Raw genomic sequence first — 7492 nt, forward strand, 5'->3', positions numbered from 1 at the left:
AAGAACTGCAAAGGAAAAAAGAAAAAAATTTTAATCCCATCTCCAAACTATTATCATTAATACAAGTTTGGGATGTGACAGGGTTACTTCTGAGGGTTTGTTTTGTTTGTTTATTTGTTTGCTGTTGTTTTATGTACATGAAAGCCTACCTGTTTCATATTACAATATACCACATGGATTTTCAAAGTTAATAAATATTTTAAACCATAATTTTTAATGACTTCATAACGTTGTATGTTATCAAGTGGATACACCAAATTTTACTTGACCAATTCCCCATTGTTGAACACTTAGGATTTTTCTATTTTTATTATTAAAAATAATGTTATAGTGAAACGTTTTTACAAATCCATTTTGACCATACTAAAATTAAAGAATCCAAGAGCTATCCTTAGGAGATGGTAATGACTTCTATTTTTCAAGCACTTTCTATGCTCCAAACCGGCTAACATTTACAAACAATATTTTATTCAACTTTCATTATAGAGTAGATATTATCAACCTCATTTTACAGATGAGAGAATGACGGTTTAGAGGGGTAAGTAGCTTGCCTAGGTTCATAGTTAGCAGATAGAGAAGCAAAGATTCCACTGTAGTATTAAAACCTGTAGTCTTACACACCACTTTAGGCCACCTCACAGTGGAAAGGTAGAGAATGAATATAAAGTTTTGTAAGTCATCAGTTACTAGATGAATATGTCTTAATTCAGCCATTGATTAGACTCATGTGGGGAACATTTAGATCATGTGGGCAACTTGATCCCACCACAGACCAGTTAAATCAGAATCTGCCAGGGAGGGTGGAGCTTAGCCCTTGATAGGTTTGAAAAGTGCCATGGGTGATTCTAATAGGCAGCTGGCATTGAGAACTTTGATCTAAGGCAACGGGGGCCAAGGACTGGGATGAGACTGCCATGGGCAGCAAGTAAAATGAAAAGAGGAGGAAACAATAGAGAACAACAATATTTAAGAAGTAGAAAGGATTCAAGAAAGGAGACTCAGCAATAGTAGATGGAGAAGAAGTTAGCCAGGAGATGTATTGTGGAATTATGGAGGAGAGAATTTTTACTCTGATATGTATCTGTAATCTAACACATACCTAAATGCATCATTCAACCATTTCAAATAATTTGCTATAGTAACCTCAGTCTGATATTGATGTAAGTTGCCAGTCCTTCTTTACTTACCAGTTAACCTTCACCAGGATAGCCTAGGGAACTAGTCTTTTGTTACTCTGTTTCTGCATTGTCAGTCAGTGTCTAACTTGTAAGACTGCTGTGTCATGGATCTGAGTAGTTTATTTCTACATCCCATACTTATCCACTCTGACGAGGTTGCTTATGTTGTTGCTGCTGTTAGGTGCCATCAAGTCAGTTCCGACTCATAGTGACCCTATGTACAACGGAATTTCTTGGTATTGAAGAGTGGGCACTTCCAGCACTGCGTCTGTTTGTTGAAACATCTCATTTGGTAAAAGGTTGCTAATGGGCTGGTAGAAAATGTTGTATCTAAGTAATTAAGACAAAAAAACCAAATCTGTTGCCCTGGAGTTGATTCTGACTCATAGCGACTCTCTAGGACAGAGTAGAATGGCCCCATATGGTTTCCAAGGAGTGGCCAGTGGATTCAAACTGCTGATCTTTTGGTTAGCAGCCTAGCTTTTTTTTTGTATTTCAAAGTTGTTTATTGAGGAGTGAGCTGAAGGACTACTGCCAGACATGCCAACGACTCTTCACATTCAAGGGCTGGAAGCGGAAAAGCTTTCCAAATTGAGTCACTGCATAAGCCTTTTGGAAAAAAGAACCGAAAGTGACATCAAATAGGAGATCTTCATGCTTGTTGTCTTATCTTCAGTTTTGGTTTTTTCCTTTCAACTTTTGGATCTACTGGTTTGTAGGGTAGAAGGCTTCTTTCTACCCTACCAAAAGACTCACACTCCAATTAACAGAATTCACACTAGGTGTGTAGCAATTCGTTTTAATGCAAATCTATGCTGAGTAACTGATCTTAAAGCTGTTTTTTTTCTTAAATCTTGTCTGATGAGAAAATTAGTTTTATTTCCCTTTCACCTTTACACAGGTGGGTTATACCAATAGAAAAATACTCTTCAGTGCTACCAGAGGGCTGGTTTGCAGGGAATTTCCTCAGTGGTATGCCAGAAATCCATTTAAACACCATTGGGGACAGTGCTTCTCTCTTCCTGCCGCTGTGGCTCTGCAGAATGGCCTACACACACTATCACTCTCTTTTGCTTAAACACAAAACAAAGAAACCTAAACAAAAGGGTAAACATTTAGTGGGAGTTAGTTTTCTGGTGGGTGATGTCAGGCCCTTCACGCAGAACTGAGGAGCCCCTGTATGGCCCCCTGCTGCTCCGGACTGAGCTGTCCTATGCATTCAGTCCACAGTCCTCCAGAAGTCTGTACTTGGCGAACTACGTTAGCCAGACGTCTGGCACAAGGATCTTCGTGTTTAACTGCCTCATGCATTTCTCTGTCTGCAATTATTTTGAATATTTTGGGCAAATCGGTATTGTTTGGGCCAAGAACGATTGGGTGATTACTTTCAATTAGGTCACAGAAATAACCGAAAGTCTGAACAGCTTCCTCTTTATCTTCATGAAGTGGAAGCCAGGATAGCCAGTGTGGCAGGACTTCATCAACATTCACACAGTCAGGTTTGAACTTCATCATCTTCCCTGCTGCGGAGATGCAGTTCTCTGTGGCATTGACGTTTTCTTTGGTCCTAGAATCCACACCCTGAATAACTCTCAACAGCAGCGGAAGCGCTTCTGTACAGAAAGGACGATAATTATCTCCGCCGTACTGCGCCATGACTCCCAGGCCATACGCGGCAGCTTGCCTGACTTCTGGGCTGTTGTCACATACATACTGGAGCATGGGCCTTAAGAAATATTCTGCATATTTAAATGAGGCTGGGCTGCAGTGTTCTATGACATCATCAAAGATGCACAACCCCCACTGTCTGTCTGGCCACGGTCTATGTGGGCAAATCAGGTTGACAATTAATGGAAGCAGCTGTTCAAACCATGGTAACACCTTTTCCTTGTAGCTACTAAATATTGAGTGTAAGATGTCTGACACTTTGGTCAGAATATAAACATCATTATCATTCTCATCTTGTAGTGACTCTTCAACCTGTTCATCATAGTCTTCATCTTGTCTTTTAACTTGCTGCAATTCTTGATTTTTAAAATGCTCTTCAAGTTTTGCTTTCAATATTCCTCCTAGTTCTTCAAAGTGTTCATTGTTAAGGCATCCATCTCCCATTACTTCAATACACTACGCAAAAGAGTGCATTATTTCTGAGAGAACATCGGAGTCTGGCTCTGTGCCGATGGCCTTGATGAGCGCGTCACACATAAAATGCCACATCTGCGTGAGGTACTCGGGCCCGTGGACTCTCGCACGCTCCAGGAGAAGAGGCATGGATTCTGCGGCTGCCACTCGAACACCATCATGGAAATAAAATTTCAGTAAAGGGACCATCAGTTTGACAACTTGTTCTGTATACTCCACAAAGCCTTCCTTTAATTTAGCATAGGAAACCAACATCTGGCAAGCAGTGGATTTTTCTTCCAGTCCTGCAGTTTTAATACCAAAACTCTGCTGATCTCCAAGATTCACGAACTCCCAACCATCATCATCACGTATATTCTCCATGTCTTGGGTGTCTAAAAGAGCTACTTCAGGTTTAATGGAAGCTGTCTTCATCAAAGGCCCCATCACCACTGGAAGGTATTGCTGAAATTCTTTTCCAAAGATTTTGCACATTCTAGCCCATGCTGAGATCATGTAAGAGATCTGAGGATCATCATCTTCCATATCACTGAAGTTTGTCTGTGTCTTCAAAAATAACCGCATCACATCTGATGCATCTTGCATGAATTTTTCCTTCCCAACAGCCAGACCAATGAGGCTAATGCATTCAATAGTTTTTCCTCTCAGAAGTCTGAGTTCCTTCTGAACCACGTTCTCGACAATATGTTTTAGGGATGGCATAAACAGGTCATAGTAGGGGACAAACTTTTCTTCTGCAGTGTCTGCAACTGATGCATTGGATGTCACAATTTGTTCCAAAACTAACTTGGTGCCTTTCTGAATCAACTCCTGAAGTTTAAGCACCATGATGGAATGTGGATGCTTCACCAAGTTATCTAGATATGGGATAAGGAGTGACTTGGGGCAGTCTTCCGTGAAGTTAATGAGGGCAGCTGCGGCATGGGCCTGCACTCGCTGATTGCCTTGGTTGTCCATGGTCTGCAGCAGGGCTGCAATCACCTTTTCATGGAATTTCTTTTGGAAACCAGGTGCAAAATCTGTAGCCATCTGTCCCACAGCATTACAGGCTGCATACCTTACTCTCGGATGCAGATCCTGAAGAAAAAGCAAAACAAAATTTACTATCTCATTTAGAATTCCTTCCATTTGCTGGTGGCATCCTTCGCCGATGGCGGATAAGGCCATTAATCCTGCATGCCAGTACTTCCAGTCAGGGTTTTGCAGCATCTGCATAATGTGCTTCTTGATCATTGGCAAGACGAGCTTCCCACCAAGTCCACAGGCCATTCAGTCTAGAGCACTCTCACCAGCAACTGCATTGCTGTCAAAATCATCATCTTCTAGCTCATCAGCATTTGCCCAGTCCTCATCCTCCTGCAGATCAACCATCATTGCTAACATCTGAGGAATAGTCTGTGCAACAATATTGGGATGTTTTCTTAACATAGCGGCTGCTGTCTCAGATAGGGTCACGATCACTTCAAGGGCAAGCTGACGCTGCGTATTATTGAGGTTAGTGTCTGCACATAACTTTAGACTTAGTTGTAAAGTAGCTTCTAAATGAGGCCGCAAATACTTGGGAACAGTATCTGTGATCTCAACAAGGGACTTCAGGACTGAATCGTCATTCTGGTAGCATGAGTAATTTACAGCCTGTAAGAATCTGGGTAGTAAGTCTGCAAAATGTTTGAACAGAGCGACATTATGCTCATTGGCAAGTATAAATGCAGCTGTAGCTCTAGTGGATAACATCCTGATCGATGGATGTTCCTGATCTTGCATACACTGAACTAACATCCGTTTGATGACGTCTAAACAGTGCTGCTGTTGGTTTCCAAAAATTCCAGGAAAGTTCCAGAAGATGTGAAGAGCAGCTTCCGGCAGGCCCACGTTTTGTGAGCTGACTGAATCGAAAAGGAACTTCAAGCCTTCAGGCCACTGGTTGTTACCATCTTCAGCTATTAAATTCCTGGCAAGCTCTGCAACGATGTCACAAATTTTTTTCCTCATGCTAGATTGTGTTTCCATCTGAATAATCATTAGCAGTTCACTCTTGATGGCGGTCTGAACGTCGGAAGGAAGAGTTGGATAGACTTCATCAAATGCAGAGGACAAAAGACGTCTTAGGAGAACGGCAGCCATCTGTCTAGCCTCCTCAGCAGCTGCTGTATTTCTGATGGCTTGTAAGAGTAACGTGATCTTTGACTGACCTGGGATATTCTCATAGGTCTCTCTGCCTGTTTCCGGACCACATTGTTGGGGCTGAGCAGGTTCATCCTGATTTGATTTCAATTCTTCACCAGCATATTCGACATTAGTATTTTCATCATCATTAAAGATATTTTAGTTATCTAAAATATTTTCCAAAGCACATTTTCATTTCTGTTAAGACAGAACAAATTTTCACAGCAACCCTAGGTACAATAGAACGAAATACTGCCCGGCTGGTCATGCACCATCCTCATAATCGTTGCTGTTTGAGACCACTGTTGCAGCCACTGTGTCCATCTGTCTCATTGAGGGTCTTTCTCTTTTTCACTGATCCTCTACTTTACCAAGCATGATGTCCTTCTCCAGGGACTGGTCCCTCCTGATAACATGTTGCAAGTATGTGAGACGAAGTCTCGCCATCCTTGCTTCTAAGGAGCATTCTGGCTGTACTTCTTCCAAGACAGATTTGTTCATTTTCTTGGCAGTCCATGGTATATTCAATATTCTTCGCCAACACCATAATTCAAAGGTATCAATTCTTCTTCAGTCTTCCTTATTCATTGTCTAGCTTTCGCGTGCATATAAGGTGTTAGAAAAATACCATGGCTTGGGTCAGGGGCACTTTAATCCTCCAAGTGACATCTTTTTTTTTTTTTTTTTTAACACTTTAAAGAGATCTTTTGCAGCAGATTTGCCCAATGTAACCGTCCTTCGATTTTTTGACTGCTGCTTCCATGGGTGTTGATTGTGGATTCAAGTAAAATGAAATCCTTGACAACCTCAATCTTTTCTCCATTTGTCATGATGTCGTTTATAGGTCCGGTATCAGTACAGTTATTTTATTTGTCTTGAAAGATGTATAAGACATACCTACTTATTATTCTAATTTTTTTAAGTTTATATTTGATAACATGAATTTACATGTACATAGTTGTCTTACTTAGTTTGAATTGCCCTGCAATCAAAGCTTAGACAAGGACTTGGGTGTAAGTAGCTTATCTTGGAGGTGATTTCAGGAACAGGAATGAGAGTACAGGAGGAGTGAGGCAGGAAAGAAGAACAGATGGGCTATGGAGGTTAACATTGAGGCTGCTTCTGTGGGCAGGGTGAGTTGAACTGGAAGATCAGTTCTACCTGGAGAAGCACCCAAAATGTCTAAAAAAATTGTACCCTGAAGGATGGAAGGCTGGAGCTTATATCCACAGATTCCTTCCACCATCAGTTGAGGGCAACCCTGGGGTCTTTATTTCCCATCACTTGCACTTCACGGATGCTATTGTTCAGAAAAGTCCCTGGGGCTGAACGTCTGTGATTGAAATAAGGATCCTGTTGACAAGAGAGTGTCTGCCCTCCCAAGAAACTGTCCACTACAGCCAAAATCAGAGCTGGACTGAATAGACGTGATGCAGAACACCAGAGGCCTCTACCACAGTTCTACTTGGTTTATACTGAAAAACGACAGGAGTCCCCTTCTCACTATCCCTCATCTCCTGCCACCCAGAAAATTACTTTCAACTCATTTGACCCTTTCTAATTTCTAATAATAATGCTTATTCTGCTGTATACTGATAAATCTGTTTTAAATAGTTTCTATTGACTTCCTACTATAAATAATGAAGATTTAGCACTTTTAAACCCCTTTCCCCAGCACAAGCCCTCCATACACAGTAAAATTCTTTCTCTTCCCACATCTTCCCAGTATAATTATATTTCACATTTGTGGCATTAGTATATATACTATTAATATAAATAAATATAAATATGTACATATTTCCACAGCTGAGCATCATAGTAGGATGATTGTATTCCCTTTTGTGTACAACTTTTGTTTTCCTGTAGTTGCAGGAATTTTTTTTTCTCCTATTTCCTTTTGCCATCAATGATTCATCCCTACATTTTCTATAGAACTAAAAATTTCCATCATGTTCCTTCAAATTCATTTTGTTAATTCAGGCATTCTTTCTGGACTCCTACATTTT

General features: G+C 40.8%; 1 pseudogene; it reads right to left on the bottom strand.

Annotated features, from left to right (window-relative positions):
- Positions 1–2288: 2288 nt before the first annotated feature.
- On the bottom strand, positions 2289–5654 carry LOC101343927 (importin-5 pseudogene; annotated as a pseudogene).
- Positions 5655–7492: the final 1838 nt, after the last annotated feature.

The sequence above is a fragment of the Trichechus manatus genome, unplaced genomic scaffold (assembly GCF_000243295.1).
Source record: "Trichechus manatus latirostris isolate Lorelei unplaced genomic scaffold, TriManLat1.0 scaffold00009, whole genome shotgun sequence".
NCBI classification, from domain to species: Eukaryota; Metazoa; Chordata; class Mammalia; order Sirenia; family Trichechidae; genus Trichechus; species Trichechus manatus.